We start from the raw sequence: 23,110 nt of genomic DNA on the forward strand, positions 1-23,110 counted from the left end.
TCCATATTTTAATATTAATTTTGTATTGATGCTAACATCCTTTATAGACAACATTCATATAATCATTGAAAATCTTTTCTCTTAAGAGGAGTATATAGACAATAGGAAAATTTAGTTTTATAAAAATCATGAATAAATTATGTTCATATTTATTTGGAATAATAGACATCTCTTTAATTTATTATGCTTTTATCTTATACTCAATGCCTCATTCATGTTTCACACAAAGTAGACATTCAATAAATACATTTTAATCAATGAATAAAATACCCCATTATGTATTCAACATCCAATATGTCTAGTAGAATTTTTCCAAAGTATATAAGGAAAATATTATTCCAGGGACTTTAATATTTACTATAATAAAGAGCTTTATAGTCAACAGATTGTAGAACAAACATATTTATTAAAATACAATGAAATAAGTTTCATTGACTATAGTGGATTTACATTCCAGGAAGTAATATGCTAGTGAAGATTTCCAATATCTTAAAAAAAAATAGGCTACAATAGATGACATTTTTTTCCAAACTGTTTTTCAGAAAAGTCATTTTGCAGTTATTTAGTGATGTAATTAGTGTCCTGTAGAATGTGCTCCAGGAAGTACTATTTAATTATATAAATAGATCTATGCTATACCCTTGGGGTGTTCAAAATCTGTACACCATGAGAGACTTATATGGGGACTGGGAGGTAGTACACTCATAATTGAGACTGAAAGATGGCAAATGAGATTGAGCTATTTGGTTCTTTACAGAAGCCATTTATGGATACAGGTGTGTGTGTGTAACTAAGAACATCTGCTTTTTAAGACTTCACCAACCAACATGTTTTACTTGACCTTAGTCACACTGATCACTTGTGATTTTTGATTATGGGTGGTAAGTGAAGTGAAGTTTTACATTTTCCCAGGGAATTTAACTCTCAAATATGTCTTTCTAAACTCTCTGTTCTGTTGCATTTGATTATATTCTGCAATTCATTTTTTATTACAGATTCTAAATATTGGATATTTGCCAAAGTTCTGGACTATTAAATCCAAATTCCTCTTTTCTGTTCATAATTTAATTCTAATGACTTCTATTGATCATATATTAACACCGAGATAGAATAATATAAACAAACATAAAAAACATTTCCAACCCATAATTACCCAATGCACATACTATCATCTATTGCAATGTATATAAGGTAAAATTATTTTATTAGGAATTTCAAGACAGGGTAAATACTTATATTCAAAGATCACTTAACAAGTTCTAAAGAGCCAGTAATATTTGTTACCTCAACAAATATAGAACTTTTATATGTTGATCCCCATAGAATGGGCAAGTTTTCTACAACACAAATTTTCTAAATAATTAAAATGTATTTTTTCTCTTATTAAAATACTAAAACATTTTGTAGTAAAGTCAGAGAGTTACAGGAAAGATACTTCTGAAATAGCACCATTAAGAGCCCCATAGGTCCTTTTCTCAGAAAAGCAACTATAATTTGTGAGAATTATTGCAAAAACCTCCAACCATTTTAAGTCTCTAAAAATGTCCTAAGGACATGCAATAAATAGAAACACCTTTTAATTCAATGAAATCTACTAAATCCCACACAACTATGTATGTGCCAAGGCTGTGTACCTTCTGAAGAATAACATCAGAGGCTATACACAGAAGGAATCATAGAACTTTATCTGAAATAGTCCAGGCCAATGATTAAGAAAATAAATAAACATCAAGTTCTATGGGAGGGTGTAAGTTTGAAATTGCCATGACATACTGCCTAGAAAAATTATGAAGTATAAAAGAACACAAATTAGTGTGATCTGTACATAAGAAAAAAATAGGCAATAAAAATGACTTTGAAGCTGGGCACAGTGGTGCATGCCTGTTATCCCAGAGGCTTGGGAGGCTAAGACAGGAGAATTGTGAGTTCAAAGCCAGCCTCAGCAATGATGAGGCGCTAAGCAACTCAGTGAGACCCTGTCTCTAAATACATTACAAAATAGGGCTGGGCATGTGGCTAAGTGATCGAGTGCCCCTGAGTTCAATCCCCGGTACCAAAAAAAAAAAAAAAAAAAAAAAAACTTTGAGAAGGACTAGATGTCAGACTTAGCAGACAGATCTTGCAAAGCAGATAGCATAAGTAGATGCAAGTCCTAAAGGAAACCATGCCTAAGAAATAAAGGAAGGTATAGTGATCCCGTATCTCCAAATAGAGAATATAAATAAAATGATAGGAAATGTGCAAAGTATCAAATCCAAATTCTGGAGTTAAATTTCCAATACAATAACCACAATGAGAAATTCACTACATTACATCTGTGCATAGGCACTGTACTAAACTTGGGGAAGACAAAGACAGACAATGTATCTCGCCTAGTTGAACAGATATATTCACAGGTAATTACCGTGCAGCTTAAAGGATTCTGAAATAGAGGTATATAGAAGGTTGATACAGAAGCAACTCATTGGAACAATTCTAGGACAATTGAGGAAGTTTTAAAGAAATGATGAAGCTGTTTATGGTGTACATACCTATAATCCAAGGGACTCCAGAAGTCTGAGGCAAGAGGATCACAAGTTCAAAGTTGTTATGGACAACTTAGCAAGACCCTGTCTCCAAATAAAAATGAAAAGGACTAAGGATATAGTTAAGTGTTGGAGCACTCACATACCATTCACAAGGCCCTAGATTTAATCCCCTGTAATGAAAAATAATAGAAAGAAATGATGATATTTTTACTTTCAAGTAATAAAGAATCCTAAGCATGATATTAGGAAAAAGGTATTCAATGCAAAGGAAGTATGTCTGTGACAGAGAATGATGTGGAAACATATTTACTCTCTTAGTCCAACTTCTCCAGAGAAACAGAACCAATAACATTAAGATACATAAAAGTAGTCCCACGCAGTGGCACAGGCCTGTAATCCTAGCGGTTTGAGAAGCTGAGGCAGGAGGATCGTGAGTTCAGAGCCAGCCTCAGCAACTTAGAGAGGTGCTAAGCATCTCAGTGAGACCTTGTCTCTAAATAAAAAACAAAAAAATAGGGATGGTAATGTTGCTCAGTGGTTGAGTGCCCCCAAGTTCAATCTCTAGTACCCACCCCTATATATATATATATATATATATATATATATATATATATATATATATATAAAACAGGAAATTGATTGTGGGAATTAGCTCATGTGATTAAAGAGTCTTAGAAGTCTCATGATATGCATCTGGAAACTGAAGGACAAGGAGAGTTTATGGTACAATTAGTTCAAGTCTGGACTTGAAAAATGGATGATCTAACCATCAAAAGCTTGAAAACAAGGGGTAGGGAAGGCAATGCTACCGTAAATTCTGAAATCTCAAAACCAGAGAATCAGGAGCTCTGCTCTCTGAGGGCAAAAGATGAATGTCCCATCTGAACTGAGGCAGTGAAAGATTTATTTATTCGGTATGCTACAAAATTTGAATTTCCAGTAAGCTTCCAGGAATCAGTGTAGAATTTTAGACAAGGACATGGTCTGATGAGACTTTTATTTTGAGGACATACATATTAAAGAAGTATGAAGAACTGAAAAGGAGTTAGGACAAAATAAACAGCAGGAATTTAGTTCAGAGGTCATAGTAATTGCCTTGGTAGAAGACTTGCTCAGTTGCAGATGAGATAGAGAGTAGGAATTCATTAAAACAATGTTTATGGGTAAAACCACTATGATTATTTGACACAAACAGGATGAGTAAAAAATAAAATACAGAGTAGACTATGATCTTTAAGTTCACAGCTTGAGTTATTGTGTGTCAGTAATGGCGAGAACACACAAGAGGCATTTTGGAGTAGTGAGAGGAAATAAATAATAAGTTTAGTTTCAAATATATTGAATTTGAGATCCGGGCACTGAGTTGGAGAAATTTGTGGGCAATTGATAATTTGGTCATGATCTTAGAGAACCAGGTTGAAATGAAACCTAATGCTCATCCACATTAATATAATAAATCAACCAAGTATAATCAGGGACTTCTATGCACCAATTCATCTACTTTGGTACTTCAACTAACTGAAAAGTCTAGAATTATAGGAGCAATCTGCTGCACAGAGCAATTAAATGCATTTTTAAGAAGATATTAAAATTTCAACTGTATAAATTATGAAAACTAATAACTAACAAAATATCGTTTCCTTCCTGTTTAAAAAAAACATGCTAAAGGAGAGAATCACTTAATCTAATGAATATTATAATTTCAATTGTGGTAACCCATTAATGAAAACTTATTTGGGATTGAGAGGGTGATTCTACTTATGCAAATAACTTTTATATTGTTACAATTCCAAGTGTTCTTATTTTCTTAAACTTTATGTAAATTAAATTTACATTGGAAAATTACTTCTCACAAATCCAAATTAATGTGTTGTATATATGAGTTTTATGAATAAGATTATTATTCACAGTCTTTCCTGCCAAAACCTATTGTTCAACATTAATTGAATTTGGAAAATGTCCATGATGGTAATACGGATTTCTCCATAAAAAAGAAAAATGAATTTATTGTATAACTATTTTTAAACATACAGCAGAAAAATTTCATTTATTAAAGATATTTATAAAATGCTTAAATCAAGCTGATCTCTAGTCTCCTAACTCTAATAGTAGGAAACAAAACTGTTCTCCTGTTTTCATAGAGCTTATGTTCTAGTGGAAGAGGTGGAATTTTCTATAGGAAACAATTAAAAATAAAATACATAAATTAGTTAAAATAGTAAGGTAAAAGTAGAAAAGGGATTTGGGAAGTATTCAGAAAAAAGAGGACACACTATTTTTTTTCAGAATATAGTACAAATTTATTGACTCCTGCCATTCTTAGTCAATATTTAAACAAAGTAAATAGACAATAGAATTGAAGAGGACCTTCTTTTGACTCTGGTAAGGATATTTAAAATAATAACCTCTAATACTAGTATTTCAAAATTATTTCTCCGAATAAATGCAAAATTGAACAGGGTTCATTACTCAAGAAATATGATCAGCAAAGAAGAAATCAGGGAAAACATACAATTTAATACACAAAAAGTAAGTTAGATTTAAAGACACCTATGAGAATAACAATCTGAATGTCATTTTTTTCTGAAGGTTAAAATGTAGTGTGCTATTAATAAAATAGACAAATAAATGGGAATTCACAATGACCATAAAAGTGGATTGTGAAAGAATAGATGATGAAAAAAAGATTATGATTTCTTAATAAAATTTAAATTAATAAATATTTTAGTATTATTTTATTCATTTCAGAATACTAGAGAATGCCAATTTTTAATTATAAAAGCAAAATCTTTTCCTTTTCTCAGATCTAAATGTTTGCCCTTCACTTTCCTTTTACAAACTACATAATATTGAGTTAAAAAAAATCTTGTAAAAATTCAGAGAGTACAATTTTCCTTAGATTATAGTTTTGTACAGCCACATACATATTGCATACATTCACTCATAACTTCTGGAGGTTTGATGTTGGCTTTCAAAATTTTTAAAAACTAATTTATGTTTTAGCAAAGGAATAAAGATACAAAATTGTACATAACGAGGTACCATATGCTATTTTAATACATGCACACTTTGTGCAATGTTTAAATCAGGTTTTTGATTTGTCAGATTAGCTTTTCCACTTAGCTATTTGTGTGTGGGGGGAGATGCTGAGGATTGATAATGCTTTAGATAGAAAATTAGTCTGAGGCTTTTATTTTGCAAATGATAACAACTAGTTTCTTTCTTTTATTTCTCATTCTATTTTCTAAAAATTGAAATTCTCCAGTATTCATGCCTTAATTTACTTTCTCATGATTTCTATTATCTGTGTGTGCCTCTCTCTTACTTTTTTCCAAACTGTTATTCTCTCTTCAGTGTTATATATTCTGATGACTTTAATAATCTCATGGATAGTAAATATGTTCGCACATTTCAAAGACATAGTGAGTCATACAGAAAACCAAACATTAAATGAATTCAAATTGTATAGTAACATCAGAGTGATCATTCGGGAAAAGAAAATCAGAATGAGAAAGGGTAAGATCCCAAATTTCATGGGGAAAAAAGAGTGAAATAGTAAACAGCGTAAACTTTTTACCTCAGAGTAAAGCTATAAGTCAAAATTATACGTTTGGGTTAAAAATTGAATGTTGCTATGTGTTGGAGTTCACCAGAAATCAGATACCAGGATGAAGATTAGTAAATAGAATGACTTTTAAGAAGAGAAAAACATTTCTTTTTTAGTGTTGAATAATATTTATTATTTGAATTATCAGCTTTTTTATTTGTCTACTAAAGGATACTGTGGTTACTTCCAAGTTTTTATAATTATTATGAATAAAACTGTTACAAATTACAAATAAAACATTACAAACTGTTACCTGTGTGAGGGTGTTTGTGCACTTATATGTAGTATACCCCTATCAGAATTTATATATTTGAAGTACAAATGCTGAAAAGGATCGGAATCTACTTGTACTTCAAATGTATAAATTTCACTCAAGAACATTGGAAGAGGGCTGGGGATGTGGCTCAAGCGGTAGCGCGCTCGCCTGGCATGCGTGTGGCCCGGGTTCGATCCTCAGCACCACATACAAACAAAGATGTTGTGTCTGCCGAGAACTAAAAAATAAATATTAAAAAAAAAAATTCTCTCTCTCTCTCTCTCTCTCTCTCTCTCTCTCTCTCTCACTCTCTCTTTAAAAAAAAAAAGAACATTGGAAGAAATGTGCTGACTTAAGCAACTTTCATAATGAATAGTTTGTAAGATGGAAATCAAACACAACTATGCACAAGCTCTGTATTCTAATGGAAAAAGTTGCTACTGAAAGCAATTCAGTTTATGAATTCTGATATGGTTATACTACATATAAGTACTCCTTTGGATAAATACTCTGGAGTAAAATTGGTGGATTGTATGGTAAGAGAATGTTTAGTTTTGTAAGAAACTGCTAATTTATCTTCCTAGGCTGTGCTACGTTATGAGCAATAAATGAAAATTCCTATTATTCAACATCCTTGCCAGCATTTGTTGTTGTCAGTGTTTTAAATTTCAGCCATTGTAACAGTTATGTAGTAGTATCTTTTTCTTCCGTTAACTTGCACTTCCCTGACATGCAGTGGAGAATCTCCTCATGCTATTTTCTTTCCTCTGTGTATCTTATTTTGTGAGGTGTCAGCTAGTCTTTGGCTTATTTTTTTAATTGTTTCTGAGTGCTGATATTTAAAGTTCTCTCTACATTATGGTTAACATTCCTGTATTATACATGTATTTACACACATTTTTCTCCCAGTCTGTGGCTTGTCTTTTGATTCTGTTGATGATGTCTTTCACAGAACAAACATTCTTAATTTTAGTGTTCTCCATCTTATAAGTTGTTTCTTTAAGGCATTATGCTTTTGGTGTTTATCTGGAGAGTAATTGAAAAACAAGGTCTTCCAGCTTTTTTTTCCATGTTAGTTTTCGGGAATTTTAGAATTTTAGAATTGTTATTTTAAATGTGATCAATTATAAGTTAATTTTTTTAGGGTGTAAGTTCTGCACAAAACTTTTTTTTAGTGTTAATAATTCAACACCATTTATGGAAAAGACCATTTTTTTCTTTCATATTGCCTTTGTCCTTTTTGCTAAAAATAAGTTGACTTTATTTTTGTGAGTCTACTTTTGGACTCTCAATTCTAACAGAAAATATTGGATCTGTTTTTCTGTTCTTTGGCAATACTACAGTGACTTGACTACTATAAATTTATACTGTGTCTTGAAATCAGATGGTGTCAATCTTTTAATGTTATTCTTTTCATTACTATTGTGTGGTTATTATGCTGTTTTAACTCTCCATTTAAACTTTAGAATCAGTTTATCAATATCTACAAGATAACTTGCTGAAATTTTCATTGGGATTGCATTGAATCTATGAATCAAATTGGGAAGAAATGACATTTTGACAATATTGAATTTCTATATTCATGAGCATGGAATATTTTCCTATTTAGTTCTTCTTTGATTGATTTCATTAAAGTTTTATGATTTTCCTCATATTTATTTGTGCATATTTCATTAGATTTATCCTCATATTTATTTGTGCATATTTCATTAGATTTAAACAAAAGAATTTTATAGGATGTGCTAATATAAATAGTATTGTGTTTTTATTACCAAATTCCTCTTACTTATTTTTAAATTACTTATTACTTTATTACTTACTTATTTATTGCTAACATATGAGAAAGTAGTTAACTCTTCTATATTACTCATGTGTCTTGCAGTCTTATTATAACTATTTATTAGTTGCTGGGATTTGTTATTTTTGTTAATTCTTCTGCATTTTCTAAATGTAAAACCATGGCATCTCTGAATAAAGTTAGCTCTATTTCTTTCTCCCAATTTGTACATGTTATACCTAGGATATTAGCTAGAACTTCCAATATGATGTGGACAGTCTTTTCTTTTTCCTGATCTTAGGTGTTTTTTTTAATATATATATATATATATATATATATATATATATATATATATATATATAATCTTATGAAGTTGAGGAAGTTCCCCTTTTATCCAAGTTTACTATGAGGTTTTATTATGAATGAGTGTTGAATTTTGTCAAAATTCTTTGCATGTATTGACATGATCATGTAAACTTTTATCTTTAGTTTGATAGATTACATTATTTTCTTTTTGAATGTTGAATAAGTCTTACATATCTGGGATAAATTCCATTTGGGTGGCATCTGTGAATTTCAATTTTTGGTAATTATCAATAAAGTTCTGATAAAAATTCATGTGAAGATTTTTGTGTGACCATGTTTCAAATAGTAAATATTTGGGAGCTCAATTGATGGACTGTGTAGCTAAAGTATATATATATATATTTCTTTTTTCCCATCTGACAGCCAAACTCTCCTCCAAAGTGACTATCACCTTAACACCAGTGATGAGTGAGAGTTCCTGTTGCTAGGCATCCTCTCTAGCTTTTGTTATTATAAGCTTGAGGCTTTTAGTCACTCTAATAGGTGTGTAGTGACATCTCAGTGTTGCTTTCTTCTTGCAATGTCCTAATAAATTATGTTATGTAAAATAATGCTGTGCATCTTTTCCTATGCACACGTGCTCTCTAAAATCTCATTGATGATGTGTCTGTCAGGAATGTTTCCATTTTTAATTGGATTGCTTGTTTCTTTTTAAAGAATTTTAGGGCTGGGGATGTGGCTCAAGTGATAGCGCTCGCCTGGCATGCGTTCGGCCCCGGGTTCGATCCTCAGCACCACATACAAAAAACAAAGATGTTGTGTCCGCCGATAACTAAAAAAAAAAATATTAAAATTCTCTCTCTCTCTCTCTCACTCACTCTCTCACTCTCTCTTTAAAAAAAAAAAGAATTTTAAAAATTAAAAAAAAAGCCAGTCACAGTTGCACATGCCTCTAATCCCAGGGACTCAGTAGTTGAGGTAGGAGAATCACAAGTTCAAGGCCAATCTCAGAAATTTAGCAAGGCCCAAAGCAACTTGGGAAGATTCTGTCTAAAAATACAAATAGAAAGGGCTGGGGATGAGCTCAGTAGTAAAGTGCCCCTAGGTTAAATATCCACTACAAAAATAAAAGAAAGTAAAATAAATGAATAAATAAAAGGACTGAGGATGTAGTTCAGTGGTAAAGTACCCCTTTGTTCAATCCCTCGTATAAAACAATGCCCCCCCAAAAAAAAGAAAGAAAAATTCGAGTCCCTGAATGTTTTACAATCTTTTTACCCTTATTTTTCTATCAGATTTTAATCTAATGGTGTGGAATATATATTTATTACCTATTCAACCTGAGAGGATTAATAAAATGGGTTTGCCTAGATTTAACCTTCCTTTTCTAGTTATTACCTCTGAGATCTTAGGCAAATTACCTGTTGCATCTCAACCTCCTTATTTGTAACATATTCATGAAAACAGCATCTACCTCAGAGACGTTTTCAGTCATGAATAACAATACATATACCTATAACATCCCTAGAATGTAGGCAGTGCTTGATATACATGAGCTATTATATTCATTTTAATAATTTCATTATATTAATTAGTAGTAGCACTCAGTATTAATACTTGTATTCTGTTTTTGTTTTTATTTTCTTCCCCGCTTTGGCCTTAATGAAACTGAGTTAGGTTTATGGTTATCGTCCATGTCTCTAACCAGATTTCAATTGTCCTGCCATATCCTCTTTCACTTTCTTATTGTTTAGTGAGTCAGTGCTTAGGAGTGAGAGTGGTATCTTTCTTTAGTTTTGATACAACTGCATTTTCAAGCATCAATTTCACAGTTTCTTCTATTTTGATTACATTTTTCCATTGTTTCCAGTTCTGGGATTTTCCCTAAATTTTGACAGATTTAATTTACCTTTGATTATTTTTTTTGATCAGCAGAATGATAATAATAATAGAAGTTCACATATTATCTTATAGCATAATGATAATGACTACTCCTGACTCTCACCAGTAGTTTTTACTATATCTATATATTTTTTAATATTTTATTGCACTTACCAATTTATTGTCCCATTTATGTCTTTAACCTTTTTTCTTTGGTGGTGTTGCAGAACCCAGGGCCTTGCACATTCGAGGCAAGCACTCTACCAACTGAGTGATATCCCCAGCCCACCATTAAAATCTTTGTTTCATATTTATCTTAATGTTTGTAGAATTCAGAGGCAATATGTATAGAAGTGACAAATTGCCACTTATTTAAGACATTTTATTGAACATCTCTAAATCTAGGCATGTTGCTACACACACTGATCTACCAAATGATGTGCTCTTTTGCTCCAAAGAGCTAGTTTTCTAGTGGGAAAAGTGTGGATTACTAAATAGATAAGAGTATGCTTTTATGTGAGTTTGATAAATAAAAAATAGGCACTAGCAATTGAAAACTGTTAAGAATTGAGTATGAACATCTGTATATATGTGGTACTCAGGGAAGGGTCTATTCATTGGGGGCCTAATCAGTGACTTCTCAATGCTAAAAGGAAAATTTAAAGCAGTAGTGCTTTTCTCAGGGTCCTGCTATATATAATTGGTTGAGTATAAAATAAAAAGAATATATTATTGAATTGATGACTGAACATCTAAGTACCCACTATGGAAAATGCCTGTGGGGGCTTGGACCTGAAATGTTCTAACCTGGTAAATTTGGAGTGCTTAGTTCTGTAAAGCAAAGATGATTTGTATGTGTGTGTGTGGCGGGGGGGTCTTGGGAACATAAGCCATGCCTTCATACATGTCAGGAAAAATGTAGCTCTACCACTGAGCTAACATCCACAACCCTCAAAGACATTTTTTTTAAATCAGAAATTTTTAAATAAAATATTGACTTTAAAAGGAGTTTATAATTAGGGTTGCCAGTATTGTAAGAACAAGCAGTACTCATTTCTGTAGAGGTGAAACTGATGCCAAGATCTGCATTTTTGACCTTGTGCCTACAAAGGCAGAAGTGGATGAGTTTCTATGGTCACACAGTATCTGACGAATATGAGCAGCTATTCTCTGAAGACTCTGAGGCTGCCAACAAGTACGTGGTAATAAGTTGTGGCAATGATGACTTTCATAATCCAAGTATGGCTCCACCCTTTTTATGTTATCTGCATCTACAATAAACTGTGCTGTGTTGGGGCTGACAGGCTCCAGACTGGTGAATGGTTGGTTTGCGAAACTCGGAGCACAGTGGCCAGGGTTCAAGCTGGCCAAGCATCATGTCCATCCTCACCAAGCTGCAGAACAGGACATATGATTGACCCTATGCAGGGCCAAGTTCAAGTTCCCTGGCTGCCATAAGATCCACATCTCAAAGAAGTGGGCTTTATCAAGTTTAATGCTGATGAAATTGAATGCCTGGTAGCTGAGAAGTGTCTCATTCCTAATGGCTGTGGGGTCAAATGCATCCCCAATTGTAGTCCCCTGGTCAAGTGCTGGACCCTGCATTCATGAAGGCTTCCACTGTGTTGTCCCCTTCCTGTATTGTATTTAAAAAAAAAAAAAAAAGGAGGAGGGAGAGGAGGCAGGGGGATGGGGGAGGGGATCGGGAGGAGGAGGAAAAAAGAAAAAAAAATGCCAGGGAATAACAAAGTAAGGAGTAACTCCTGAGCTCCAGAAGTTCACAGTCTTTGAAAATTCTCTAATATTTGTGTTCTGGTATAAAATCTGATAGGTTTTTATGGGCATGGAAAGATCTGGTTATTCGTAAGGCTCCTATCTCACAGGTATATTTGACTCTGATTTTATGCAGTACTTTAAGATTAGATTTGGCTCAGGCGTTAAATTACATATAACCATGTAGAAAAATCGCCTTCAAGTCGCCCTTTTCTCTTTAGTTCACTCATTTCATGGTTCAATTTATATCTAAACAGTAATTACTAAAATCTAAACATGTTTCTTTTGTATGAGTTTAATTTCCTGAAATATTATAAAGTATCAGATTAAAATTCTGGCTGGACATGTGTGGTGCATGCCTATAATCCCAGTGGCTGGGGAAGCTGAGGCAGGAGGATTGTAAGTTTATGACCAGCCCCAGCAATTTAGTGAAACCCAGTTTCAAAATAAAAAGAATGAAAAATGAAAAGGGCTGGGGAAGTGGCTCAGTGGATAATTACCTTGGGTTCATTCCGAATACCAGAAAAAAAAATTCAGATATGCTGATTAAAATTCAGATATGCAGAATAGATCAAAACTTTCTTTTTATTTTTATGATTTTTTAATACAAAATATTCATCTAGATATATAACTTCAGAAGTAAATGTGAATGGTGAAGAGAGTAGTGTAGTGAGAGATGGACTCATTTTGTATATATTTTTCTTTTTTCCATAGTAGGGTTTAAACCTAAGGGTGCTCTGCCACTGAGCTATTTATTTGAGCTAGGATCTCCCTAAATTGCTGGGCTGGTCTGAAATTTGTAATTCTTCTGCCACAGCCTCCTAAATTGCTGAGATTACAGACGTTTTCCACTGTGCCTAGCTGTACTCTATTTATTTATATAAACCACCTGACAGAGTAAATGACACTGTGAAAGAAATTCATATTGTTGGATGAATATGTATTATTTGTACTTGAAAGGATGGCATGTAAAAGGCTTTAAATAACTTGGTATCAAAGGTTATCTTGACTCATTCGTTTATATTCTTTTATGCTTATGCAGATTGCTCTGGTTATATCATTCTGCTTTATATATTTCAGTTTTTGCATATATAGTATTTGTTTGTTGATTGTTCATTTTTTATTTGTTCTTTTTACATATATATGACAGTAGAGTGTATTTTGACATATTACACATAAGTGGAGTATATCTTATGTTAATTAGATCTCATTCTTATGGTAGTGTATGAAGTGAAGTTACACTGGTCATGTATTCACATATGAACATAAGAAAGGCCAATTTATTCTCCTGAAATTTATAGTTTGTTCTTTCTGGTATTATTATTGCTACAATCTTTTATGAAAGCCATTTTTTTTGCAAGGATATTTTGGAGTAAATAGCACAGATTTATAACCAAAATATGAGGAGACAATTTATGTGAATTATTTGTGAATCAAATACTTTGTAATATATAAATACATATAAATGTATAGATACATTTTTAATAATACATACATACATGTACACATACATAATTTAATGTATGTATACAAATGAATTTATAATTCATTGCAATGTGAGGATCAGCAGCCAATCATCTACTGAATATCTTATACAAAATACATAAACAATAAACAGTAGATATTAATATTTACTACAGTGAAAATTTAATATTTAATTTAATATTTACTGTAATTAAAATAGTTTCAGACTTGACAGGTTTGATATTGTTTCATTTCAATTTTTAAAAACCTCATTTTTATCATCTGAAATTTAGCTTAATTATATTTTTCAGAAATTTATAATGAAGATTAAGTGATAAAATTAACATAAATAATAATAAACTGAAATTAAAAGTCGTAATTATTAGTATTAATGGTAAAAATACCAATATGGTTATGAATGGTATTGTGTTGGTTAATTATTTTAAAATTTTGCCTGTTTCACATTTAGAGCATGAATTGATTTAGGCAAAACTGTCTTTAGTAGAGGCAATTTTATGTGATGGCATTGGAGTAGTAATATCAATGTATTTGTACAAATGTTCCAGGATCACAAATCTCCTGAATCATTTATTCCATCTGAATGGTAAAAATCTATCTACCTGGAATGAGGTTGGCAGAGTGTGTTATTAATTTGTATAGATTATGGCCATGAAGTCTAATAAAACTTTAATAAACTAGACTTATTAAACTAACTTATAGGGAACTTTATTAATAAACTGAACCACTAACTTATAGAACTTTAATAAACTGGGCTAGAGTATGATAACAAATCCTTCATCAGAAGAGGAAGAGTGCTATAACAAGCTGAAAACTAACTCCAGATACGTATTGGAGATATGTCTTCTAAATGCTGTACTGATACAAATTCTTTCCCATTCTGCGAAGAAATCCACAATGGGGAAAGAAAAACATTCAATTTTCCTCTTCAGTATCTTCCAGATTGGGACTAGAGCAGAAGATCCTTCTACACAGCCAGAAGGAGAAGTTTACAAAGGGTTTTCCTAATGAATAAACACGAGAATAAATTACTCTATAGAATCTACATTTAATCAGTTGCTCACAACAATAATTACATGTTAGATTCCTCTGGGGACATGGATATATATATATATATATATATATATATATATATATATATATATATGATATAAAAATACTAATACCCTAGCTTTACCACAAAACAAGTCAGTCTGTGTCTCTATAGAAATGGGTATTATGGTTTGGATAAGAAGCATCCTCCAAAAGATCCTGAGTTTATGCAGGACTCTTCAGAAATGACCCAAGTAGATTAAGAGATCTATAAACTAACCAGTGGATTAATTCATTTGCTAGGCTAATAATTTGAATGTACTATGTGTTAACTCTAGACATGTGGGGCATGACTGGAGGAAGTAGGTCACTGGGGTGTGTCTTTTTGGTTTATATTTTGTCCCTATTGACTTGCTCTCTCTTTCTGCTCTCTGGTTGCCATGAGCTGAGTATCGTACCTTCCCCACCCTTTGGCAAAGAAGTTTTGCCTCACCTCAGGCCCAGGGCAATGGAGTCGGCTGACCATGAATTGAGATTTCTGAGCTACAAGTCCAAAATGATATTTTCCTCCTCTAAGTTCTTCTGGTCAGGTATTTTGCTCACAGTATAAAAAGATGACTAACACAGAAATTGGTAATGGAACTGGGGCCTCTAACTTCATCTGACTAACCTGACCAAGTGATTTAGAAATCTTTAGAACTTGTTTGTAGGAATGCTTAGAAAAGTATAGAGAAATCTTAGAATGTTGAAAGCAGAGTTTTAATGGAAGGTTCTGGGGGTAGTTCAGAACACTGAGAAAAATGAAGAGGGTAAAGACTGTGCTCATAAGGTTTCAGACTCTATTGGGAATTGCATGAGAAGCCATTTATGTTACATTCGGGCAAATAACTTGTCTACATTTTGCCCATGCCTTGAGATTTCATATGTGACCAAATTTAAAGGTGATGAACTAATTAGTCTGGAGAAGAAAATTTCAAGGCAGGACAAAATTTAGGAAGTGGCATTAATATTTGTAGTGGACTTCTTTCAGGTTTATTGTGAGACTCGGGAACAAAAAACAGAGAGAAAAATATTTAAAAAACTTGTAGTTTGTCATATGTAATATGGAGGTAATGGAGTTGTGGTTGTTGAAGATATTACCATCACTTAAGTGAAGCTAAGTACTTTGCACATAAATGATAGGTAAGATGCCTTCATGACTTTTCAGGAATCAGTATGATCACATCTATAGCTGGCTCAAAGGTGTAGAGGTGAAAACTCATTTAAGATGCTCTGGGACCATGCAACCTGCACAGGGGTACCCAGATAACTTTTTTTCCCAGGACTCATTCCATCATACTCAGTCACCCAGACACTCAGCGGCTCCTAAAGCCATGGTCCAAGGGAGCCCAACTATTGCTCTGGCTGGTGGCATACATTGGCATCATCCATGTGGTGCTGGTTCTTCAGGATGCTGGAATTAGGGGGTAATGGAGCTTCCACTGAGAATTCAAAGGAGGGTCTGGTAGGCCAGGGTAAATGTAGCAGGATCAAAAACCCTGCGAGCAGTCTCTGAGAGGGTGATGCATAAAGATGTGAAATTGAAGCCAAAGTTAGAAGGAAGATTCCAGAAATGAAACATGATGGTAACATGAACAACTAACAAAGAAAGCTGCTGGCCTTGGACAAAGTCAGTGTAAGGGAGAGGCCATATGGGCTATCTCAGGGAAGGCTATAGGGATATGACTGTTAAAGCCTTTTGGAGATCACATCTTGCTGCTGTGTGCCCTAGATGCCAGAGGGGTAACCAGAGTACTTATTTGCCCAGCAGGATTGTAGTCTTGCTTTAATCCTAGCCCTTTGTTCTCTGTCCCTATTTTTCCCTTTAGAATAGAAAAAATTATTCTGCCATTATATATTGGATGTTTGAAACTTTCTTTTGATATGTACCAGGACTCACAGCAAAGAGTTTGCCTTAAATCTCAGAGGACACTTTGGATTTGGACTTTGGGGCAATGTTAGAATTGTTAAGATTATGGAGACTCTTGAAAATGTGTTTAGTGGTGTTTTACATAGTAGGATGATTATGCGCTTTGGGGGGCCAGAGGTGGAATGTTAAGCTTGGATATGAGGTGTCTCAGAAAAACTCCTATGATAATGCAGATCTTCAGAAATGAAGTGATAAAAGATATAATCTATATATATATATATATATATATATATATATATATATATATATATATATATAGTTATATAATATATATAGTTTTATAATATATATAGTTTTATATATATAGTTATATAATTAGTTATAAAAGATATAATCCGATCAATGAATTATTCTATTTTCTGGATTAATAATTTGAATAGACCAACTGGGTGTTAACTCTAGGCAGGTGGGGCAGGGCTAGGGGAAGTAGGTCATTGAGGGTGTGTCTTTGGGGCTTATGTTTTGTCCCTATAGCCTTGCTTTCTCTCTGCTCCCTGACTGCCATACACTGAGCAGTTTTCCTCTGCCACAGGCTTCCACCATAATGCTCTGCCTCTCTTCAGGCCCAGAGCAATGGCTGAACACGGACTGAGATCTCTGAAATCATGAGCCCCAAATAAACATTTCCTCTTCAAACTTGTTCTGGTCAGGCATTTTGGTTATGGTGACAAAAAGACTAACACTAACTCTCTCTAGTATTTAAAAATGTCTCCCTATGACTTGAGTGTGAAGCCAGCATAACTCTTCAGGTGAATCACAGCTTTACTCTTAAAATACAAATCTCCTTGTTCCATATGCCTCATCATAGAATCTCAGTCATATTTTATTTTCTTTAATTGAGGTACATGTTACAGTTGAGGGGAGAAAATCTTTGGTCTCTGATTAAGTTTTAGAGATATTAATAAATGTTCATTAAATGGATGATTTTTTTTAAAAAAGAGAGATTAAGTCTTAATATTTAGACAATAGAAAGGAAGGTATGGAAAAGAAGGTGATTATTTGAATCAGAGTCACAATACCAGGAATTATGTCAAAATGATGCCATGAGAGATCATTTGCTTTTTGTATTAACTTTTATTCTGTTGAGCCACTTATGCAACTATGAAAACAAAGAATAAAAGAATATACACATAGGAAAAGTTTAGAAAACAGCTCAATAAATGAAAAAACAAGTAGAAATGGTATGATTATTAAAACTGACAATTCTGACTTAAAAATGTCTGTCTTCTTTGTCTCTCATTGTAGATTTGTTCTGAATATTGTGATATAATGAATATTATGGTATAAATGTCTCCTTTTGATTTTATATTCCATAAATCATGTGTCTATTTATTTAATTTTTTTTCTTTGTTTCTTTCTGTCTTTCACTCTTCCACAGAGCGGGCATTAGTGGTGCTATTTCATTGCATTTAAAAGTGATGCTCTTAGATCCTCCAGAAAGATTTTTGTCTTTTGGAAATCTGTCAAGAAGGTAGGAGAGGATTTACATGTTAAAGGAACACAAGCAAAAAGAATTTGCATGCATAAGTTTTCTAAAGTAAATGTTCTAAGGAAAGTCAGGTGTCTAGTGTCAGTAAGAAGCCTGTCTACAGTTAAGCTTTGAGGAATATTAAAGCCATTTGGTCAGTATTTTATAATTTTTCCATTTGTCAAGTACATGTCCTTCCATCTTCTGCCTCTATAACTCCCACTTGTTTTCAGGATTTAGCTAATATGTCTCTCAGGTTTCCCTCCCTGACCTCACAAATTAAGCTATTTCTCTCCTTATGCTAGGGAATATTACCAATTTTAATTTTTTGTAGTTTTCATCATATATATCATTGTTCAATTGCTTTTACCATTAGATTACAAGGTCCATGAAGGCAAAATTTATGTCTTCCTTAATCTCTGTGTAGCCTGAGGGCCTACCAAATTACCTCATATATTGTAGTCATTCAGAGAAGCAATAAACCAATGCATTAAAGAATGCATTCCCTGGATTCCAGCACCAGGAACATAGTAGCTAGAGTGATTATTAGCCCAATTTGCCTGGTTTATGTCTGATTTCCCAGGCATACTGAAAGTTTCACATCTGTCCTACTTCTTCTCATTCTCAAAAGAGTGCCATTGTGTGCACTATGCTAAATAGTACACTCCCCTCCTTGGTTTGTATATTAGGTGTCTCCTGAAAAGATCAAATCAGGCAACATAAAAATGTCCAATGTTCAGAGGTGACATGATCAGATTATGAGAGCTATAAATTAATCCATTTGGTAGATTAATGAATTGGAAGGACTACTGCCTGTATTGGGTAGTAACTGTAGGCAGGTAGGACTGAATAGAGGGAGTAGGTCACTGACAGTTGCTTTGAAGATAATATTTTATACCTGGATTCTTCCTTTCTTTCTCCACTTCCTGGCTACCATGAGCTGAGAAACCTTTCTCTACCACACACTTCTGCCATGATGTCTTGCTTCATCTTAGGACCAGAGCAGTTGCATCCACAGACCATTCAGTGAGACTTCTGAAATCATGAGACAAAAGTAAAATGTTCTTCCTCTAAGTTGTTCTTGTCAGGTATTTGGGTCACAGTGACAAAAAAAAAAAAAAAAAAAAAAAAACTAGCTAATGCCTACACCTAATTTATTATTTTGCCCATTCCAAGATTTTTGTGTGTGACAAGAGATGAACTCTAATCTTCGTCTGAATATCAGTAGTATATTACCATTGTTACTCTGGAGGCATGCCAAGATATGTAGAAGAGAGGGTAGAAGAAACTGGGTGTTGGAGACATAACAGAGGCTTCTAGTGAATGCTATTCAAATGAACATAGCAAGTTCAGGTGCATTTTGGCTATTCAAAGAATCCCTAAAGTCAACCAAGATAGTGGGTAATAGCTCTGAAAAATGATATTCTAAAAGTAGGTAAAAGTTGGGCAAAATGCAACATCATGGTTTCAAACAATCAATTCATTTGTTAGAAGGATGTCTGAGACTAGAAAGAAGTACAGAAAGCAAATTTTAAACCATAAGCATAGAGAATTATAAAGTACTTACGGGCTGGGAATCAGTTTTGCTGCGAAGGGAGTATTGGGTAGCTGGGTTTAATTGTGGAGTTGCATTCTTTAGGAACTAAATTTCTAGAGAGATTGCAAGATAGGAAAGAGAAGTTCAATAAATTCCTTGTCCCATCAGTCACTAAATCTAGAGTTGCTCAATTACTTCATTTTTGGAATGGATGTAAATACTATACAGTTAAAACTACATTTGGACAATAAGTACAACTTTAGATGGATGGAAGTACAGGAGGCAGTGTCTTATTTTTTCCTAAGATCTTAGAGAGATTTGTAGTCTTTGCAGAAAATCTACCTCCATCTTATGCCTCATAGAGTTAGATTTATTTTTGGCCATATTATATCCTGACAAAGTTTATGTCTAAATTATCTGATGTGCAATGATTAAATCAGATGTTCTTTTAATTGCTACTATCTTGAGATTCCAACATATTCTCTAAGAACATAGTAACTCAGGCTAAAAAAGGAGAGCTGTTGACTCTCATTTGCCCCTAAATGCTTTTTCTGCTTCCTTAAGGGAAAAAAAATGTTCCTAAAGTAGCACCACCAACTAACCAAGTTACAAACAATAACTGTGAATATGTCCTTCTGGGCCATTTTCTGTGTGTATTTTATTGATCAGAGAAACAAGTTAGCATGGTAGGATTGTAGAAATGTATGCATTTATGACCTATTTTCTTATTCAGATTAAAATGCAACTTTTTATTACCTAGAAGTTTATGTAACAGCATTGAAACCCAGTGCTTCCCCTCTTTCTGTATGTTATGCAAAGGTCTTGGACTTTCATTTGATAAAAGGGGCATGATGTCATTGAACATTAATAATGTCCTAATTTCTAGATAAAAAGAAGGATACATACATCAGGAAAATAATGGAGTCTATATTAAATATCACTCTAGACCTCAGAGCTATTATTCACCACATTCCACTTGTTCGACCATGACCTCCATGACTGTTTTATTGTACTGAATCCTGATCACCCATTATGCAAAGCATAATTGCAACTCAGGGAAGTAAAATAATATTAATCAGGGATAACATTGCAATGGACTTTGACCCATAGGTATAAATCTAATAAATGTGTAGGGTTTTTTTTCCTTCCATAACATAATGAGTTCTTCCTTATATCATTACTCATGGGACCAATGTGAAATCATAATAGGGATATTTAAGGCAATTAATGAGACAGATAAGAAATGATTGTATGCTTTTAATTTCCTAATCATTTTAATGCCCCAAATTAAAGGTATACATCAAGATACATCCATTAAAGACTGTCAGTCATATTCCTCTAGAATAATGCAATGAAAGAGTAAAAGTAGAGGAAATCAGATAAAATTAAGTGAAAAAAATGTTATACTGACTATTAGAGAAGCAATATCCAAATGATTAAATCAGATGGATTGTGAAACAGTCTATTAAGTGAAGTGGTTAGAAGTACCACCTCGTTAGCCATAAAAATAGACTGTACTAGGCATTTTACCAAAGGGAACCATTCTTCAGTGGCTTGACTAGATAAACACAGGACATCTAACTCTCTGATTCTAATCAACCGTGTTATTTGTTTGTTCCTTTTTTCTGGCATTGTTCATCATTTATTCAGTGATCCATATTCAGATCTTTGTTAATTCACATTGTTTCTGCTCAGAAGCAGTCAATTTTAGAACTATAAATACTAAAGTAATAATTTAAGTAAACCCTCAAACATACAAAGAATTTCTTTTGGGAAAATTATGCATTCATTTCACTTACATGATAAGCAGAACCTAAAATAAGCAGTAAACGAGTGAAGCAATAGATTAATGAAGCCATGTCATTTAGAAGATATCTTTCAACTATGTTTGTCCTCATATTTTTATCATTATTTTTGAGAGATCAATATATGATTTATTTTTTCAAATTTAAGAGACTTATTAAAGCCTGATATGAAATTACTTCCTAAATATATTGTTAAAGAGAACAGAAAAATATAAATATCTCAGAACCTGGTATCTATAGTTTCCCCCTGGGTATTAGGATGGAGAATTGTGAGGATAGAATTAATTGAAGCTTACTTTTAAGTGCATATTTTTAATGTAATATGAAGGGTTTTTTCATATTACCTTACAAATCTGTCAGAAAGGATAGCCAATCATGAATAAAAAATGTAAACAAATTCTTAAAAAGACAAAACAAATATTTTTAGATACAACCTCAAACTAATAGGATATTCAATTAGAAATTCAATTTCCAGATATAATGTAGAAGCAAAACTGACTTTCATTGACAATTCCAAGGAATTTTGATATTTCTAATAAAAATGCTTTTAAGCAACACCTGATATCAATATTCCACTAGTAATCATTAACATGAACATTAACATCAAAAGCTAATTCTAATACTTTAAAGAATAAATCTTGAATTTGCACTATAAAAGTTGATGGTTTTTTGTAACTCATGCCCTCAAAAGCATTTGTTTCTTTTTTTTATGTGTCTCTGGAGGATTTCTGTCAAAGTGGTTAACATTTTTAGATTCAGTGCTTTTCATCATTATCATGTCTCTTGTCCAAGCAATTTGGCAAGCTAGTATCTGGGGTCATATTCATAAAAGTTCTATATGCCATAAGAATAATAAATGGCTATTTATCTTGGCTTATGGCTACTACTTTTCAGGTTAATTTCCCTTTCCCTTTTATTTGCTTGGATATGATATTGGCATATTTGGTTTTGCTCCTTCCAAAAATTGTTTTCATCATTTTGTGTTTTGAGTGAGGGAACCCTTTAGAGATATCTAGGATATAAAAGCAAATGGCTAGAGGCATTGAGGGATATTTAGGAAGTACACTGAAAATTCTCAGAGAAAGGAAGATTTCAAGATTGCTCATGAGATATTCTGTTCGTGATATCACCTGAAGTACTTAGCATGATATCTGATATTCACTGGTTGCTTAATCCATATTTTTTAATGAATGGATAAAACTAAATGATGTACTTATATAATATGTACTTACATAATATCAGATATACAGCAAAATCTTTGAGAGTGAAAGAAAAATATTCCATTGTTGTTTGGTGGTGGTGGTGGTGGTGATGTTGGTGTTTCATGGGACAGACTCACGAAGGTTGGACAGAGAAGGAGAGGCAAGATGATATGCAACACAGAGATCATTCTGAAGATTTCTCCTTCTACACATCTGAAAGAATGTCACCTGTATGGATATTTTGCTCCTCTATTAGATTACGATAGGTATGCTGCCATATAATCAACCTCTGCCCATGAATTTGCAGATATTGAATGAAACATCATCAACTCATAAAGATCTGGTACTACTGGCCATTCATGACCTACTTAAGCCATAAAATAACTGCTTAATTTAATTATTCTAACACCTATCAATTCTATGTCACGTTAGAAGTTTGGGATTTCTTTCTGTTCTTTTTATTTCTGTCTTGAAATTACTGCTTTTT

At 33.1% G+C, this 23,110-nt stretch overlaps 1 pseudogene; it reads left to right on the plus strand.

The window, feature by feature from the left end:
• The window catches only part of LOC113197017 (large ribosomal subunit protein uL16-like), a 154,326-nt pseudogene extending 142,360 nt beyond the window's left edge, over positions 1–11,966 (plus strand).
• Positions 11,967–23,110: the final 11,144 nt, after the last annotated feature.

Source organism: Urocitellus parryii, chromosome 11 (assembly GCF_045843805.1).
Source record: "Urocitellus parryii isolate mUroPar1 chromosome 11, mUroPar1.hap1, whole genome shotgun sequence".
NCBI lineage: Eukaryota > Metazoa > Chordata > Mammalia > Rodentia > Sciuridae > Urocitellus > Urocitellus parryii.